We start from the raw sequence: 20,997 nt of genomic DNA on the forward strand, positions 1-20,997 counted from the left end.
AGTAGCAGAACCCTTACAAAGGGCCGCGTCTGGCACCAGTACATCAGACAAATCAAGTGAATCATGAGCAGAATGCAAAGGGATGGAGACTGGAGAGATGATGTGGTGGTTAAAAGCACTGGACCAGGGACCACGGTTCAATTCCCAGCACTCACCAGACGGCTCACAATTGGCTATAAATTCAGCCCCAAGGGGAATCTGATGTGGCCTCCGCTAGCATTGCACACATGTGCTACACAGGCAAAATGGCCATGCACATGTTTTAAGGCCTGGGAGATCTGAAACAGGAGATGGAATTAAAGCCCACTAGAGCAGCAAGTGTCTCCTAAATGAGCACTCACAGCAGCAGATGCCGACAACGTTATGCCCATCAGAGCTACGGCTGACAAAACAGTCCACCTCCTCCTGTAACCGCAGCTTTTCCACCCCAGAGTCTCCTTCCAGACCCTGCTCTTCCTATTCTCTGCTATTGGAGGGAACCCATCATAGTGTGCAAGAAAGAAAAACCTTTTAAAGGCAAAAATAAAAAATAAAATCATTTTTAAAATCCAAGAACAAAGTAAGTTGCCTCTAAGAGACTTGTTTTCTAGAGAAAACGTGGCTATCTGTCTAGAGTTAGTAAAGTTTTGAGCATTTTAATGTTCAAAATGAGCCTAACATTTAAGGCTGTCCAAGCAAAAACCACTGATGGGCTACTCAGGTACTAAACTTATTTATATCTATCCACTACGAAAAACAGTAAGTTCATGTCTTAAACATAAATTCCAGAAGAATTAAAATGCTGCTTTTATAAGTCATGATGTCTCTTCACAGTAATAGAACAGCAACTAAGACAGGGCTGCCAACAGAAATTAATAGTATTTAGGGGTACACTGTTGATGAAAATGTCGATTGTACCTATCATTTAGAAAGCAGTAGCACATATATGAATAGCATGGGAGACTTAAATAAGATGTATGGTGAGAATCTGAACAGCAAGAACCAGAAAGAAGCCAAGTACGTTGCTGATCAACAACAACTTAACCAATTTGTTCTTTTATTGATCACATTTTTTGCGTTGTATTTTAGAAATTATTATCTAATTTGTCTCAGAGTTTCTAGAAGTATTACATGCAAGTTCACAGCTATTTCGAGTTCTAGTGCCATCTGTCGTTCTATTTCCTCTAATGACTTTTGTCAATGAATGGCTTCATCTCTGAAAGACTGACTCTGTTCCATCAATTTGTTTACTTTTATGGCAATACTATCTTCCTGCAGCTTTATAATAACTCTTGGTTCGTGGACAGTTCTTTTGCACTGTTGTTTTGGCTCTCTAAGTTATAGAATCTTTATGTGAATTTTTAATGTTTTTGTCCATTTTAACAATAAAGTATCTAAGATTTGGAATATTACTATCTTGAGACCAATATTTAGTAAAAATCAAAATGCTAACAAAGTTGTCATACAATTCATGAAAATGATCTGTAATTCTGCCTGGTCGAACTTATCTAATAGGTAATTTCTCTACTAGGACACACTCCACAGACTTCAATGCTATCCCTTAGCATTGCTTTAACACAAGCACAAAAGCTCAGACGGTGTGACAGTGAGAGACTACGAAAAACCTCTTGCTGGCAATGCAGATGTTAAAAAGAATGCAGATGGGGCTTGTTCCATCTCAGGTGGGGATGTGTATGTTGAGAGAATCAGAATTTTCACGATTCCACGAGTCTGTGAATAACCATCAAAGCAAAAGGACTTGTGGATTACAAATAATTTTGCAACTAGGGCAATTTCACAGAAATTCAACTCACAAGAAATTAGTGAACAGTGAAGATCAACTTTCTCAGCTTATACAGGTGCTCTTTCATTTCTCTCAGCAATAATTTGTAGTTCTCAATTTTCTTTAAAATATTTCCCTAGGTTCAAATATCACTATGAAAGTTTGGCCTTTTCTGTTTTAGTTTTGGTTTTCTTAGCTGAGAATTGCTATACACCAGGCTGACCTGCAGTTTGTACCAGCTCCCCTTTCTCTGCCACACGGGTTCTGGGACTGCAGTGTACGACACCAAACCCAGCTATTTCCCATTTTTAATGATCCCGAAAGCATTATTTTTACATCATTTTGGAAGTTCTATTAGTATGCTTTAGAAAAAAATGGTTTGTAATTGTCTTTAGAACCTACAACTTAATACAATCACTCATTAGCTTTAGCAGAATCCTGGCAGATCTTCTACACAGGCAATTAGGTCACTTACAAATAAAGACAATAGTATCCCTCTTTCCCAGGATGGGTGCCTTCTCTCGCTTAAGTGCACAGGCTAGAATCATTAAGCAAATAAAATACTACACGGAACTAATGAAAATGAATATCTTTGTCTTGTTCTTGATTTCTTTCCAAAGAGTTCAACTTTTCACCAGTAAACAAAATTTAAGCTAATAATGTTTTTCCTTTTTCTCTTTTCAATCTTAATTTTGAGATTATAGTATAATGATAGCACTTTCCCCCTTCCTCCCTCCAACCCCTCCAATGTAGCCCTCCCTGCTCTCCTAATTCAGGGTCTCTTTTTCCACTAATTGTTATATGTATATATACAACTAGTTATGTTATATGTATATATATATGCATATTCCTAAATATAAACTGCTCTTTATTAATGGTTAAGGAAGTTCTGTTCTACCCCTATTTTCTTGAAGACTGTTATCAAGAACAGATAAATTTGTCTTTACAGTTTATACAACTTTAATAATTAAATAGTAACACATTATCAAGATGTTTACGACTTCTCATAAAACAAAAGGAAAAATATTTAAAAGAGGCAACCAAGCAGTAAAATTCCTAACTTCAAACCAAATTATATGTTAATTTTTTTGTTTAATGTTTACACACACAAACACACATCTTTGTCTGTCTTCTGCTAAGGGCTTGAATCACATTTTAACTCTGTATCTCAAAGTCAAAACTACAGCTTCTTCTACCAGAAAAGAATGAAGAAAGATCTTCATTCAAAATAAAAAGCAAAGATCTCATGCTTCAGAGTTCTTGCTCTTAGAGGTAAGCAGCAGTTTTGCTGGCAGAGGCTAACGCACCATCAGCACCCAAGAGCTGAAATGAACAGCTTCAATGCAGCTTCATCAAGTCTCACACAGACAGGGCTGATGGCACACAACCATGGCTCAGTACTCAGCAAGATAGCAGCAGCAAGTTCAAGGCCAACCTAATCTATGCAGTGAGTTCCAAGCCAGCAAGCTGCACATGTTAAGGCCCCGTCTCAATAATTTTAAATCACATTTAGCTTCTCTTGCTGATCCTAGTAACAAAATTAAAATAACTACATTCCATTTTTAACTTAAAATGGAAAACTGCATTCCAAACTCATGTTTAAGATTCTGAGTTAAGCTCTTCCTGTAAGCGGCCAGAGGTGACCCGTGAAGATGGTTCACTACTCTCTTGATCCAGAAAACCCTACAAAATCATGCAAATCGAGAGGATCAAACCTTCGGGTTCACTTTAAGAACACCCGTGAAACGGCCCAGGCCATCAAGGGTATGCATATCCGAAAAGCCACCAAGTATCTGAAAGATGTCACTTTGAAGAAGCAGTGTGTGCCATTCCGACGGTACAATGGTGGAGTCGGTAGGTGCGCCCAGGCCAAACAGTGGGGCTGGACACAGGGTCGGTGGCCAAAAAAGAGTGCAGAATTTTTGCTGCACATGCTGAAAAATGCAGAGAGCAATGCTGAACTGAAGGGTTTAGATGTGGACTCTCTGGTCATTGAGCACATCCAGGTGAACAAAGCACCTAAGATGCGCCGACGAACTTACAGAGCTCATGGCCGGATTAACCCATACATGATCTCCCCTGCCACATCGAGATGATCCTCACTGAAAAGGAACAGATTGTTCCAAAGCCAGAAGAGGAGGTTGCACAGAAGAAAAAGATATCCCAGAAGAAACTGAAGAAACAAAAACTTATGGCACGGGAATAAATTCAACATGAAATAAATGCAGATAAAAGTAAAGGTCTTCTGGTCGTTCATATATGCATTGTTACAGATTGCCTGTTAAGCAATCCTGCAATATAAATCTTGTTGGGAGGGGTGTATTGAACCTTATGAAAGGTTTATTATTAAAGTGATAAAGCAATGAAAAAAAAGATTCTGAGTTAAGTTGGGCATAGTGACACACACCTTTACTCCCAGCTATGGGAGGCAAGGGACAAGCAGAGAAGCAGGTGGATCTTTGTGAGTTTGAGGTTTGCCTGGACTACACAGTAAGCTCCACAACAGGACAGCTACAAAGAGAGACCCAGATCTAACAAACAAACAAACAAAAAAAAAAAACCTAGGCAGTGGTGGCACATGCCTTTAATACCAGCACTCACTTGGGAGGCAGAGGCAGGAGGATCTCTGTGAGTTTGAGGCCAGCCTGGTGGAGAGAGCGAGTTCAAGAACAGCCAAGAATACACAGAGAAACTCTGACTCAAAAAACAAACCAACAAAAAGATACTGAGTTAAACAGTGTATCTGCACATCATCATAATCGGTATTGAGATAGCCACAGGATAAAACTTTACTCATGTTTACTGATTATACATATAGAGACAATCAGTCTCTATATGTATATAGAGAATAAACAATGCTATGTGTTAAATTACAAATATGAAATGAAGCTGCCCATCAGAATTAACCTAATCAAGATCCTCTCTCACAGGCATGCTCAGAGATTCATTTTAATGCTGGTCCTAAATCCCATCAAGTTGACACTCTGCCTCCGCATTCTTCCCCGTAGGAAACAGTTGATTCGCTAAGAGCTGCTGCACTATTGGGGTTTGCGGAGATTTTGATCTACAGTACTGGGTACTGCCCCATGGTCTGAAACAAGCCAGACAAACACTCCACAACTGAGCTGCATCATCCCAGCCCAGTCTGTTTTCCACAGGGTCCCACGGTGCTGTCACTACCATCAAAACCTGTCTTTACATTCCTATCTACCGGCAGTCATAGAATCCAGGTGGAAGGTGTTAAATTGGTTTCTTTGTGGGGTGTTCTTTTGCTTTCTACAGTAGTAGGGATTGAACCCAAGGTCTTAAATATGCTAGACAGACGATCTACAGCTTAGCTATGTCCTCAGTCCTGGTGCTGGAGCTATAGGCAGTGGTGAGAAGCTGATGTGGGAGCTGGGAATAGAACCTGAGTCCTCTGGAAGAGCAGCACATACTACTAACCTGAGCCACCTCTCCAAACCAATTTTATTCTATCAATTGGGTCCTACTGTGTGATGCTAGCTGACCTAAAACTAAATTATCCTCATGTCTCAGCCCTCTGGAGTAGTTGAGAATATAGAAATAACCCACCCTGTCCAGCATATAACTGACTTTAATGTCCTCTGTTTAATTATATCACTTTATGTCAGCTGAGTATGTGTTTTGATTTTTACTTCCTTATGGGTCATATGTTCAAGTTTCTCGCACATATTTTTTTTTTTTTTTTTTTTTGGAACAGAGTTTCTCAGTAGCTTTGGAGATGTCCTGGAACTCACTCTGTAGACCAGGCTGGCCTCGAACTCATCAGGCCTGCCTCTGCCTCCCGTGCTGAGATTAAAGGCATGCACCACCACCGCCTGGCAACACACATAATTGTTACTGAGAAACATACACTGTGAATTTTGCCGTGCCGTGCTGGGTGTTTTTCATGCCTATACTTCTTCCCGAACTTTATCTAGGATGCAGCTAAGGACACAGAAGTAGTCTGTTTACGTCTTGCTTTTGTTGACTGGCTGCAGAACTGCGTCATCTCACGTGAGAGAGAATGCAGACTCATTCCACATCTAGGAAGCCTCCCACCCTCCAGGGCTCCAGCAACTGCACTGCCAGTGCTGTGTACTCCTCATTTCAGACTGCTACAGCACAGACTGACTCCCTGCACGTCTCAAGTCTGCGAGTCCCAGCGCTGCAATTCCAGTACCAAGGCAGCGGGCTGAGCGTCAAGAGAACAAGAGAGCAGAAGTGGGCCAAATTCTCTTATACCAAACCCACTCTCACAGGTCCACTCCTGAAACAACAACCTCCCGACGGTCTCAGTTCTCATCACTGCTGCACTGGAGATTATCATAATTCTTATTAGTTAATCAAAGACATTAACTGAGAGAAAATTCAAAAATAGTACTTCATATGTTTCTCATCTCAGGAATCAGTGGCCTTCACTAGCTAATGTCTAAAGTCCTAAGAACTATTGTTTTCATGAACTGTGTGGGTTTCTTTCTTTTATAGAGTAAGGAAGCTTCTGTTGGGGAATATTATTTTAAAGTGTGTTTCTTTTGTTTATGCTGCATTTGTTTAACTCTGTGAAACTGTGATTCTTTGCCTGTCTAAAGCACATGATGGTCTAAGAGCTGAACAGCCAACAGTACAGGCAGGCAGGAGCAAGGATAGGCGGGGCTGCCAGGCAGAGAATAAACAGAAGGGGAAATGAGGAGGAGGTCAGGGGCCACCCAGCCAGTTGTGGACTTAGACTGAAAGTAAGACTATGGAAGAAAAGGGAAAGCCCAGAGGATGAAGTAGTCAGGACATTTAACAAAAGCTGGCTAGAAACAAGCCGAGCTAAGCCTGGCATTTTAGATAAGAATAAGCCTCCACATGAATTATCTGGGAGTTGGGCGGCACCGCCTCCCCTCCCCCCAAAAAAAGCAAAAACATCATATAACAAGCTTGTTTCAGAGGAGGGCAGATACGATTTCTATCACCATACATGGAAGAGACATAGAAGTCTCTATCTACTCTTGTACTTAATCTACCTCTGCCTTTGTATTTGAAGTTTCTTGTACACATACTATCTATAGGTCTCTGATCTTCAGGTCAACCTGCATTCACTTTTCCATTAGCATGTTCAGATCAGTTCCGTTTACTTCAGGGACCACTGCTGTTAGATTTTATCTATTCTTTTGCTGCTTCTCTCTTTCTCATTTTTATGTATGGTACTTTATGCACGTGTGAGTGTCTTGTTCATGCATACACATGCATGTAGGGACCAAACAACAATGTTGGGTATCCAACTTGACCTTCTGAGACAGGGTCTCGCACTAACATGGGGCTTACCACTTTAACTAGGCTCATGTTTAGCAAGCCCCCAGTAATCTTCCTCTCCCTTCCCAGAACTGAGATTACACATGCATACCACTGGGCCTAGCTTTTGATGTGGGTTCCTGAGGAATGGGAACTCAGGTCCCGCCTTGTGCTTGCATGCCAAGAACTTACTTTACTCATCTAGCCATCTTCCCAACCCTGGTTTGGTTTTGTGAGAGTCTTACTGTGTAGCCCTTGATGGCCTGGAACTTGATGTATAGAGCAGGTTGGCCTTGAACTTAAAGAGTCTTTCCTCTAACTGCCTCTGTCTCCCAAGTGGTGGGACCACAAGCATCATCCACCACATCTGATTTCATTCAATAAACATTATACCATTTCATGTGTATTAACAATTCCATAGCTGCCTTTCCCTTCCTTCGATATTTATGCCATTGACATCAATGAACTTTGAAAACATTGCACTAAATTAACCCAGTGTCAAAGGACAAATACATACAATTATATTTATATAACAGTACTTAAGAGTAGTCAAATGCAGAGTCAGAAACTGAAATGGTGATTGCCGGGGCTCAAGGGACAGACAATGGGAGAAGTTAGCATTTAATTACAGTTCCAGTTTGGGAAAATTACAAATGTCTGCAGATGAATGACAGCAACAGATGTGGAACAACATACAGCTAACAGTAATGTCACAACTGCAGAGGTCAAAATAAGTCACTATAGTCAACTGTATTAGGTAAATTTCAACTCAAGGATTGTTTTAAAAATCACAACTGAAAGTCTCTTATTTTTGGAAAGTATTTTCGGTTAAAAAAGACTGCTGACGGGTGTTTCTCCTTCGTTACAAGGCTGCACCACTCTTCTGGCTGAAACTTCTACAAATATTTCATATCCATTCATATCTTTACTATTTGTTCAGGGCTGAAAATGGCGCTTAGAGGTAGAGGGTTTGTGCAGTACCACAGCGTGCTGGACAGTAGGAAGCATTTTTGGAGTGCACCTACTTGTCTCAGTCAAGACTCCCTCAGCATCATAGCATGCTGGACAGTAGGAAGCATTTTTGGAGTGCACCTACTTGCCTCAGTCAAGACTCCCTCGGCTTCACTAATGTTCTGCTATTATGTGCGGTTCCTTTAACATGCCTTTCACTTTGGCTTCACAGACTTCTTTCTTAGCACCATTTGCAGTTTTCAGCAGACACATAGTCATTTCTAATGTTTTGTTTCCTTTCTCCTGAGCCCTAGGTCCACTTATGTCTCAGGTGCCTCGTTCTCTCCTGACAGCTCACTGACACCTGTCTGGTGGTGACCAGCATGACATTGGCAGTGGTGGTGGTTTAAGTCTCTCCAACCTATGCTTCATTCTGAACACTCGCAACTTGTAGATTCAAGTTCACTCTTTTCTTCTCCTGTCTGATTTACTATCAATTCTATTCAGTATTTTAACTTCAGGTATTGCACTGTTCCTCTAAGTTCCACCAGTGACATTTTATATTTTCCCCTTATTCTCACATTATTTTTATTTTCTTAAACATTTGGAACATATTGATAGCAGCACTTTTATACCTTTGTCTACAAAATGAATCAATCTTTCTAGTCTGATTTTTTTAATCTTGGCAATGAATTGTATCTTTTTTTGCAAACATTTAAATTTTGAAAGTGACATAGCATCAAATTAATCCATTAAAGGCAAGCAATACGCTGAAAATTACTAATTCAAAGCACTTTACAGTCACTACCTGTATCTAATTGCAAAACATGTCTTCTTTCTAAAAAGGAAACTCCATGCTGATTAGGCAGTTAGCTGCTCCCCAGTCGTTCTCTCCAGATCAGTGGTTTTCAACCTGTGGGGGGCAACCCCTGTGGAGGTCAAATGACCCTTTTATGGGGATCATACATCAGAAATCCTGCATATCAGACATTTACATTATGATTCATAACAGTAGCAGAATTACAGTTATGAAGTAGTAACGAAAATAACTTTATGACTGGAGGTCACCATAACATGAGGGAATGTATTAAAGGGTTGCAGCATAGGGAGGTTGAGAACTGCTACTGGCCCTGGCAACCACCAATTTTTATTTTGCCTCTCTGAATTACCTATTCTGGATATTTCATATAAATGGAATCATAGCATATCTTGGATTTGTGTGTTTGATTCTTCAGCGTATTTTTAAGATTCACCCACAGTATGACATGTATCAGTACTTTTCTGTCTAGGTACTATTTACTGAAGTATCAATACCACAGATTGCTTATTCACTCACCTACCAACATATATTTGATCTGTTTCTGTCATTTGTCTACTGAACACTATTATAAATGTAAATATCTGAGTACCCATTTTAAACCCCATGGAATGTGTATTTAAATGACAATCAGCGGATCATAACAATTCTGTGCTTTAGTTTGAGAAACTCACTGGTTTTCCCACAGAAGATCCATCACTTCAAACTCCCACTAGTATACAAAAACTCAAATTTTCCCAGTCCTGGCAAACTCACTGTTTGGTCTTTTGATTTGATTTTAGCTATCCTAGCATGCATGCAATATCTCATGGGCCTTTGGATTCATCTGGTCATGTATGCAGTCTTGTTTTCATGGGCATTTTTATGACTTATATGCCTTCTTTATAGTAAAATTTAGGTTTTCTCCCCCCGCTTCTCATTGGAGTTGTAAATTTTAGTTTTGGGAGTTTGGGGAGAGAGCTTCTGAGAGGCATCCTTGCTATAGTGCTCAGATTGGCCTTTAACTATCCTTTACTGAAACATCCATATCACCCTCCTGGGGAGCAAGAATGGCAGGCAAACACTATCAGCAACCCAGTTCTTAAATTTAGAACACACACACTTTGAGTTTCATGTAGTGTATAAGGATGGTTTTCAACTGTCCCAGAATAACCTATTGAAGAGATTATTCTTTCCCCCTCTCAGGTCTTGTCATCCTTGTCAAAAAAAAAAAAAACTATAAATGCATCCTGGCTTATTTCTGTATTCTCAATTTCATTCTATTGGTCCATAAACCATCCTCACTGCCAATATCATCTTGTTTGGATTACTGTAGTAGAATTTCAAACAGGAAATATGAGTTCTCCTCAGCTCTGCTCCTTTGCAATGCTGTTAGGACATTTGAGCCTGTTCTTACTGTGTGTTTAAGTATCACCTCTGCATTTCATTATAATTCTAATGAAGACTACACTGATTCGGTAGGCTGCATGAGGCCGAAGGGTCATCTTCATCTACTAAGCCTTCCTATCCACAGATGCAGTATGTTTTCTTCCAACAATGTTTCATGGTTTTCGGTGTACAGGACCTGTATAAAGACCTGCTGAGGGAAAGCACATGTGCCATGGCCAATGTGTGGAAACTTGAAGGGGTCAGTTGTCTCTCTCCACCACGTTCCCAGGCTTAGCAATGTGTGCCTTTACCAGCTAAGCCATCTCACTCATTCATAAATGAATTTTTAATTGAGATTTTCATTGCTGGCATACAGAAACACAACTGTTTCATATGGTTTTTCATGTGCCTAAATGCATGCTCACTTTAGCTACTGACTTTGTGAATTCTGCGTGCCTGGATTCATGAAGACTTTCTATACAGAGGATTATTATCATCTGCAGATGGTTTCTTTTTTCTTGTATAACTGCTCCTGTTATAACTTCCACTACTGTTGCAAGAACCACCCATGTGGCCAACTAAATCCACATAAAACCTGAGAGGGCTTGAAAAGGAATTCTAGACAAAAAAAAAAAAAACCCACAGAGTTAAACACAGCTTCTTGCTGTTTTCTGGCAGCTTGCTGTTGCTCCTTTAAGAGAGATTTTCCTGACTCAGCCACAGCAGAAAAAAGCAGTGGTTTTGAAATGCCAGCTTTCTGGGTTATGCTGCCAGGATAACCTCTGGCTCTTTCAGGCAGGAGGTCTGGCCACAGAGCATCTGAATGAAGTTTGTGAGCAGACTGCTACAGCTTGCTTAATGACAACATGGACCAGTTTTGGGCCTGGAACTGGGGGATGTTCACGGCTCAGAGGCACAAGCAGCTCCATGCTGGACTGTGCAGAGCGACCAGGCAGTACCATATATGCAACAGTAACAGCACAGCTTAAATTTTAGACTGGGTGGGCAAGCAGGCACTGCCATATTCCCCCTAATAGTGGCACAGCCTAAGTTTTAAGATGTGCAAAAGCGCTCCTAGACAGAAAATAATTACAGATATGTAATAAAGACAAATCCAGATGAGTCATGGTGTTGGGTAAATGTATGTAGGCTTGGGAGAGAGAAGAAAAAGAGTATAGAGAGTTGAAAACGAAGTTAAAAAAAAAGTCTTTAAAGAGACAGAGTACAGACAGTCATAGATTAAAAGGAGTAAAGAAAAATATGCCACATAAAGATGGAAAATTCACAGTCAGAATTATGTATATTGTTGTGTTTTCTTTGAATTTTTTGACTGTGAAAGAGCTAAGTACAGAGAGATGTTTCATTGTATGGGCTACTAAACTAAACTAGCATGCATATTATAAAGGTATCATGACTTCCAAATTTGGGTCTAAGGATATGTAACTTTGGAAAAGAGGATCTTCTGGTTTCCACAGAGGATGAGAACCTGTAGATTGCTTCCAAACTGGTGTGGTATGATGGAACAAGACCCCCTGAAAGGTCACCATGAACACCCCTCAAAAAATTCCTTCACCCAACTGCTGAGATAAACCTAGGACACAGGATACACCATAAAAGACCTGATTAACAGTGCCCCCAAACAGCTGGAAGCAATTTGGAGAGAAATAACTACACCCATATTCCCAAATATTGTGAATAATTGTTTGTTTACATTTAAAGGGGGAATATGCTATAGAGATGAATAATTTGCTTTGGTATAGATCTTGGTTTACTGATACAAATTTAAGGTAAATTTTGTTATACTGTATATTTCTGTCCTTGATTAAGGTATTGTGTTTGTGTAGTTCATTTAAAACTGTAATATATAATTAAGAAATATAGATTAATAGACAGTCATCTATAATAGTCAAGATTGTAGTCATGTTAGGTTTTCTAGAGATATAGAGATATATTTCAGTTAGATAGATATCTTCAAATCTTTTAGAGACTTTCAGAATATAGCATTTAAAATGTTTTAATAGCCAGACAGTGGTGGTGCATGCCTTTAATCCCAGCACTCTGGAGGCAGAGGCAGGCAGATCTCTGTGAGTTCAAGGCCAGCCTGGTCTACAAGAGCTAGTTCCAGGACAGGAACCAAAAGCTACGGAGAAACCCTATCTCAAAAAATAAAAAAATAAATAAATTAAATTAAATAAAATGTTTTAATAACTTAGGACTTTTCATGACAATGAAACATATCTGCTCCTGGCAGCACCAATTATTTCAAGAGGAAGATGGGCATCAAAGAGGCTCCTTATGGAGTTTGTTAGATGAACTGTACATGCAGGATCCACAGAGAAATGACTGCTGAACTTGCCTAAAGGTCAGACAATCCTCTGAGATTCCTGCTTCATGAAAGAGTCTGCAAGACATTCTGCAGGATACAAAAGAATGTGACTGGCAAACTCCCAATATAGGCAGAACTGTCTTTGAAATTTCCTGCTTCATAGAAAAGTATGCTGGATATTATGGGACTGTAGGCTTAAGATGGATGCCCCAAAGGTACAGAAAAACTTTGGGTGAATGTCCAGGGAATGAGATGTCTCTGTCAATTCTAGAGTTTTGGAAGTTGCTTACAATGCACTTCCTGTTTACTTAGGTAATATCATATCCTTCTGGAGTCTTTGATGGGGTTGAAGAATTTATAGTTATATTTATAGTTTTCTTAGTTATGATAAAAGATAAAGTAGATATAAATACTGTAAATGTAATTCTTGTTTGATACCTATTTTGTTGTATCTAATTTTACTATGTTAAGGTTAAAGTCTTCCTTTTTTTTAAGTCTTCCTTTTTATTTAAACAGAAAAAGGGAAATGATGTGGGATTTCCCTCTGTATGGTATGCTATGATTACCATTAGTGAATTAAGAAACTGCTTTGGGCCTGTTGATAGGGCAGAACTTAGGTAGGTGGGGAAAACTAAATGGAATGCTGGGAAGAAAAAGGCAAAGATGCTATGGAGCCACTGCTAGAGTCAGACATGCCAGAACTTTGCTGGTAGGCCACAACCTCATGGTGATACACAGATTAATAGAAATAGGTTAAATTAAGATGTAAGAATTAGCCAATAAGAAATTAAAGCTGAAAGGTCAAGCAGTGGTCTAATTAATACAGTTCCTGTATGGTTATTTTAGGGCTAAGGCTAGCCTGGCAGCCAGGATGAACAAGCAGGCCCTCCTCCTGCGCACTACAGGTGAGTGCAAGTGGTAAAAGGCATTATCTCCTCTTGTCTTCTTGCTCCTGATGAGAGGAAGAGTTTCAGTCTTTCCCTAAGGGAGTTTGTGGTGGTTTGAATAAGAATGGCCCCCATAGGTTCATATATTTGAATACTCAATCATCAGGGAATGGTGCTACTTGAGAAGGATTAAGTGTGGCCTTGTTGGAGGAACTGTATCACTGGGGGGAGGGTTTGAGGGTTCCAAAAGCCCAAGCCAGACCCAGTAGTTCTCTTCCTGCTGTCTGAGAATTCAGATATAGAACTCTCAGCTACCTCTCCAGAACCATGCCTGCCTCAGTCACCATGCTTTCTGTCATGATGATAATGAACTAAATCTCTGAAACAGTAAGTTTTAGTTAAATGCTTTCCTTTATAGGAGTTGCAATGGTCACGGTGTTTCTTCACAGCAATAGAACAGTGACTAAAACAGACTTGGATGCCAGCTTTGGGTTTTCATTAATGCTGATGTTAAGGAAATATTAAGGTCTTTCCTTATTAGTCCTACTCCTGTTTCACCAGCAGGTGCTACACTTTGCCAAATGGTTTCTAGCAAACCAAAACCCTCATATGATAATTTTCTTTGTTCTATTAGTATAATAAAAATATATTACCTGATTTACTTATGCTACACCAACCCTACATTCCTGGGATAACTCTTGGTCATTTAAATGGGCTACAAATTTGCTGAGGATATGTGTACCTATAGGGCACACTGCTCTATAGTATTATTTTACATGGCTTTGGTATCTGTGTAGTACTGGCATCAAGGAATGAATTGGGATGTGTTCTTATTCCTCTTTCTTGTGTTTTCTCTTTCCCTAAGTTGTAGAGTCACATTGTCTGCGATCTTTCTTGTTAAAGCAGGTGTCTACTGCTACTAACTATCCTCTGGTTATCAAGGTCACTACTAATAGGACAGTGTCCTATTAGTTTCATTTCTGTTGCTGTTATAATGTTCTGAAAAAGAAACAACTTAGGGGAGAAAGAATTTATTTTGGCTCATGATGACAATTTATACATCCAGGAAATCTAGTGGAAGACATCACACCATTTCTAAGAGCGGGAAATGAATGCATGCATGCTTCCTGCCCGACTTCTTTCCCTACTCTTATGCAAACTAATGCCACCCTCTAAAGGCTGAATCTTCCCACAGCAATTAATAATATTTAAGAGAAAACAAAGAAGAGTTCCTGGAGCTTCAGGCATGAAAACTGATGGTCCTGGAAGCCAATCTGGCCCCATCTTAGGATTCTATTGCTATGAGGAGACACCATGGGCAGGGCAACTCTTATAAAGGAAAGCGTTTAAATGGAGATGGCTGACAATTCAGAGGTTTAGTCCATTATCATCATGGCGGGACATGGTGGTATGTAGGCAGACATAGCACTAGACAAGTTGAGAGTTCTACATCTTGATCCGCAGATAGCAGGAGGAGACTAAGCATAGCCTAAATACATAAGAGACCTCAAAGCCTACCTTCTCAGTGATATACTTCCTCCAACAAGGCCACACCTCCTAACAGTGCCACTCCTTATGGGCCAAGCATTCAAACACGTGAGTCTAAGGGATCCATACCTATTCAAACCACCACATTCCACTCCCTGGCCTCCATAGGCTTGTAGCCATAAGATAATGCAAAATGCCTTTAGTCCAACTTCAAAAGTCCCCATAGTCTATCACAGTCTCAACAATGTTTAAAAGTCCAATGTTCAAAGTGTCTTCTGAGATTCATGAAATCTCTTAACTGTAATCACCTACAAAATCAAAAACAGATGACATACTTCAAACACATGATGGTGCAGAATATAAGAATACACATTATCATTACAAAAACTGAAGGGAACATAGTGAGGAAATACTAAACCAAAGCAAGACTGAAAATCAGCTGGGCAAACTCCAAACTCTGAATCTCCATGTCTGAAGTCAAAACTCTCTTCGGATCTCCAAGTCCTTTCAGCTTTGTTGACTGCAGCACAGCTCTTTCTCTTAGGCTGGTTCACTCCCTGTTAGCAGCTCCCCTCAGCACGTGTCCCACAACTCTGGCATCTTTAACTTCTTGAAGTCTCCAAGGCAATCCAGGCCTCACCTTCACAGCTTCACGAAATGGTCTCTCTAGGCCTTCATTCAGGGACACCCCTGACATATGCCTGGCATCAATGGCTTTCCTTAGTAGAAGAGGGAGATTCCATAGCCCATTTCTTCTATTCTTGACTCTAAAGCCAGAACCATGTGACCAAAGCTGCCAAGTTCTGTTGCTTCCTGGGACTGGAACATGGTCCCTTGTTGCGGGAGGTCCTTCTGCTCCTCCAGCCTATAGCCGCTGAGATACCAGCCCATTGGGGCGTGGTCTCTCTCCCTTTAAAAAAGCGGCCACTTCCCTCTCCTCTCTCTCTCTTCACTTCCTGCTCTGCCGGCAACTAAACTCCCTTCCTGGTTGCGCAGAGGGCTGTTGTCTGGGACGGCGATCTGTAAGTTTTTTCCCCTTTAAATAAATACCAGCCTATTAATCATAATTCCAAACTGGTGTGGCACTGTTTGTGACTTACGCCTTCAGTCCCATTGTTCAATTACATCTTCACCAGCTTTCTGTTTTCCATGGTTTCCTTCACTGCCTAAGTGTGACTGTCCTGGGAATTTGTTCTGTAAACTAGACTGGCCTCGAACTCAGAGACCTGCCAGCCTTCTGACTGCTTGGATCAGAGGAATACACCACCATGCCTGGCCCTAAGATTTTTTTTTTAATTCCTTTTCACTTTACATTAATTACTTTTCACAAGTTGGAAACTTAGCTGGCTGGGGTCTTGCCCTGAGGTTGCCACTCCTTCTATTCCATTTCTTAATCTGTTTATCTCTTTGATCACAGGACATAGCTCCATTCTACTTCCTGGTGCCTTTTCTCCTCATATTGTACATTTTATATTTTTCCTTCCTTTGCTTACTCCTTTTCACTGTTGATCTGTATAAGAGTGACCACTAATAACCACACAACAGAGTCAATACTGGCTGTCTTGAGATTTTGTCTGTCAACAGAATTAACTCAAAACTCTCCACAGTAGCCTCAGGTAGACTCTTCGGACAAGGACAAAAAGCAGCCACATACATTCTTTGCCAAAATATCATAGGAACAGTCTCTAGACCATACATATGCTAACATTCTTCTCCTCTGAAACCTCTTGAGACAGGTCCTCATAGTTCAATCAACCTCAGCATCACCATCTTCCATGCTCCTGCTAGTATGGCTCACTAAGGCCCACCACTTTAAGTGTTCAACTGCTCCCAAAGTTCACATTCCTCCAAATAAAGGCATGGACAGTCCTATCACAGCAATATCCCAGTCCCTGGTACCAACTCCTATCTTAGGATCTTATTGCTGTGAAAAGACACTGTGGCCATGGTAACTCTTATAAAGGACAACATTTAATTGGGGCCAGCTCACATTTTCAGAGGTTTAGTCCATTATCATCATGGTGGGACATGGTGGCATGTGGGCATGCATGGTGCTGGAGAAGGAGCTGACAGTTCTACATCTTAATCTGCAGGCAGCAGAAGGAAACTGTGTGCCATTCTGGGTATAGCTTAAGCATATAATAAAAAGCATATTTTACAAAAAAAAAAAAAAAACTCAAAGTCTGCCTCCACAGTGATAGACTTCCTCCAATAAGGCCACACTTACTCCAACAAAGCTGCACCTCCTAATAGTGCCATTCCCTACAGGCCAAGCATTCAGACACGAGTCTATGGGAGTCATTCCTATTCAAACCAACACAGGCCCCAATGGCTCATTTCTCAAAACACTAAATGATCTGAGTACCCATCCTTTACTGTCCCACCAGAGTCTGGCGGCAACAGCAATATTATTAGTAAAATTAAAGGTAAGAATGGGAGTAAGCAGGCCAGTGCCAAGCAATACATTCCACTAACTTGGTAGCTCCTCCCCCGGAACCTGTGAGACAGGCATCAACATACTCTAAACTCCCACAGCCTATCTTTACACTAAACATGGAACAACCACCATTGTAACACTTGGCCCCCTCTTGCCCTACAGGGATCCATACTCTTTTGCATTCAATCTACTTTGTCCTGCCTGTTCCCTCCACTCTATTTTATGCAGACCTCAGAGCTTCCTCTTCACTTCAATCTTCCAGCATCTATTCTCAAGCTTAGAGCCTTGTAAACTTTCTCTCTCCCAATGCTACAAGTGTCTACTTTAGAATTCTCCTACCCCATAGGATACCCTGACCTATCAAATCTCCCTCAAACTCCAACCCACAAAAAATAGCCCTATTTTCGCCACTCAGCTAACACTATCCAGCATGGGCAGCACCTTACTTATTTGCACTGCTGCAGTCTAATGGAGAAATAAGTTTCTCTGCCTCTGACGTTATAATGAGGAAGAAAAGGCATCAATATACCATGTCCCCTCTGCTATATCCTGGAAGCTAGTGAATTCCCTTTAGTTATTGGTGAACAATTCATTCTACAAATGGTAATTACAATTCAAAGACTGTTGATTACAAATAAATAGGAAGAGGTGACAGTAGACACTGAAAAGCAATTCACAAAAAGCAAAACATAAGAGAAAGTGAGTGGGAGCAAACCATGGAAATGCAAACTAAAACCGCTTTTGTCAGACAGACACAAGTAGAAGATGTGTCAGACAGGGAAGGAAATGGGCATCTCTATGCTATTAGTAAAGGTAATTGTGTACTTTTGTACGTATACACCAAATATCTCTAATAATTTTTGACTGGCATTTAACTTCTAGTTAGTTATAATAATTAGAAAATGAGACATGTAAAAATTTACATAAAAATCTGCTCCCAACAATACTTGAAGTTTCAACACTTCTAAAGTAAAGATGATGACTAAATCACTCCAGAATTTTAAATATGGTATAATACATTTGTAAAAATAGCATATTCACAAAGAAATACCCCTTCATAAAGAATTAAGTATACATGCCAAGAGGTGCTAACAGTGTAACAGAACATGGAACTTTCGTGACCTTTTCTTCTCATCTACACCACTCATTTTTCTGTAGTATAAGTTGCACATATATAACATACTTTGTTTCCCCCCAACATACTATTTTTATTATTTGAGAATTTCATACAATGCACCCCGTCACACTCACTTCCCTTTCCTCCCAGATCTACCCTCCGATCCTTGCACCCTCCCCCTCCAAAAGCCCCATCAAGTCAAGTTAGTGCTGCCCATATATTCTCTGGAGCATGGTCAAACTCCCAATGGCCAGTCCTTAAAGAAAACTGAGTCCTTCCCCACCCCCACCCACCAGTAGCCATCAGCTATGAAGAGCTACACTTCAGCATCTTTATCACAATTTTTAAGGACTCTCTTTAATAGCTCTCCATCTGGACTTTTTTCGGGGAGGGAGGGACATTGTTTCTTTAGATGGGGGTGTCAACACAGAAGCCTTATGTCTCTCATTCTCAGTTATGAATCTGCAGTCATCGATATTATTACAAAACAAGCTTCCTTGCTTATAGCAGCCAGCAGCAGCATGGATCATGGACTTTCACATGGTTTGCAGTCGGAGAAGGGATCGTGGACATCAACCTGGTCCCATAGGCAGCAGCCCAGATGAGCAGCATGGTCTCCAGAGGCAGCACCAACCACGGACTTCAACTGGGCTTCTGGTAACAGCACGGACCACAGACACCAACAAGGCCTCCAGCAGCAGAACAGACCACAGACGTCCCCCGGGGAGACTCAAGCCAGTAAACGAATCACTCTTCATCCCAGATATCCTGCCGCTGCTCAGAGTCAGGGTCATCGTGTAGCTGGGCAGTGTGTCTAGGGGCGCAAGCTCCAGGCTGCAGCACACCACCCCATGCTCAGCACCTGCCGCCCCGCCAGTACCCCAGCACAACTGTGGTGTTTGTAGAGCAAGTGGTAGCAGCAGCAGCAACAGCAGGCCAGGTCCCTCCCAGCAGCCTCTCAGAGGCTCAGTGACCTACTGAGCAAAGACATGCATGGCGGCCAAGCAGCGGGTGGCAATAGACCAAGGTAGGCCGCATCTCCCCATTCCAACATCTTTTCTCGAGCTCCATGAACTCACTTTTTAAAAGCATCTTCCCATAAGGCCTGCCTTTTTCTAGTAAAACGTATTTTCTTAAAAGGCAAAAGCAAAATTGAAGGTGGCAATTTAAAGGGAGAAAATGCCATTACTATAATAGAACGCAAAGCATTCTGTTATTTCTCAAATAATAGTGTTAGACTAAATATCAAATTATTAGATGACATACCATACGGCAGCTATTTGTATATATCCAATTTTAACCAGTTTGAGTAGAAGATACAGAAGAATCTGCTAGGACAAGGAAAAAGTGCAGCTATTTGAGCATAATTAGAGGGGAAATCCTCCCAAATAAATACTTAAAACTAACCCGAGGAAGCACATGAAAACCAACAGTCAAATATTCGTTGCTTCGTAGGGGTCAGCTTAAAACCTTTTTCACCCCTTTTTACTTTTATCTTACAAACCATCCTCATGAGAAAGCAACTGCCATGAAAATAATAAAAAATAAAAGTCACTCTCAAGTTTAGTAATTCAGATCTAAGCTTGGTTAATGACAAAGTCTTCACAACTTCTACTATTCACAATTATGGCAAATATTCCTCTCTGACTTGAATGCTTTGAAGGATGAAACTTAGTCAGTAATAGTAAGCAATCCCTAATGGATCTTTTACAGCTAACCTCATCTATATCTGACCAGGACTTAGGATTTCTAGGCAAATCCAAGGAACTGCATACAATGCCTAATTCAGTATGAGCAAAGCAGCAAGTAAATCCTCATTAGTGTTAACTCTTCCACTTCTGATGAATGACTATTACAAGTGAGTAATCATTTTTACCTGTCGAACCCCTGAATGACACCTCTGAACCTACAGCAGAGTCTAAGACAAGTCTCACAGGTCACACAGATACTTCCAATGCCAAGAGTTCTCTAAGCTACACTCTAATTGTCTCTGAGAAAAGCAATTTTTGTTTCACAAGAAAATTTCCTGGTGTATGTGGTGGAGGGGGAGGAGGGAGATCAAAGAATAGCATAAGATGGCTCTTATATAAATGACATGTGCATAATGCAAGATTATGAAATACCTGAATGAATAACGCAATTATGTAGACATTGTGAAAAAGAATACAGGTCTGTGTGCTTTAAGTAACACTACTATTCATTCAGTCACGAATCAATATGTTTTTAAGAAACGAAATTATTTGAACGTAGATCTAGAAGAACAAACAGGCAAAAGCACTATCTTCATGCAGTATACCTCCAGCAAAGGAGACAACTACTAGTCCAGGCATCCCTCAGTAGCCCTTAGGTACAAAAGCGTGCAGATGCTCAAGCCTCTAAATTCATATGCTCAGCATACACACGGGCTTACACAAACCACCCTGTGTACTCTATCACCGTCAGGGTACTCTCAGCACCTAGTGCGACCTGATGCTATGGACGACTACTGCTTAGGGAGCAATGTCAAGGGAAAAGATCTTACAGAAGGAATTTGCTTTTTAATATTTAATATTTCTGATTGAAAC

General features: G+C 40.6%; 1 protein-coding gene and 1 pseudogene across 8 annotated transcripts in view; one reads left to right on the forward strand and one right to left on the reverse strand.

The window, feature by feature from the left end:
- The window catches only part of Stau2 (staufen double-stranded RNA binding protein 2), a 309,083-nt gene that overhangs the window by 278,986 nt on the left and 9,100 nt on the right, over positions 1–20,997 (reverse strand). The window lies entirely within an intron of this gene.
- LOC121458542 lies at positions 3,415–4,001 on the forward strand (annotated as a pseudogene).

This window comes from Microtus oregoni, unplaced genomic scaffold (assembly GCF_018167655.1).
Source record: "Microtus oregoni isolate MIOR12 unplaced genomic scaffold, Mior012 000017F_ref0000208, whole genome shotgun sequence".
Lineage (NCBI taxonomy): Eukaryota > Metazoa > Chordata > Mammalia > Rodentia > Cricetidae > Microtus > Microtus oregoni.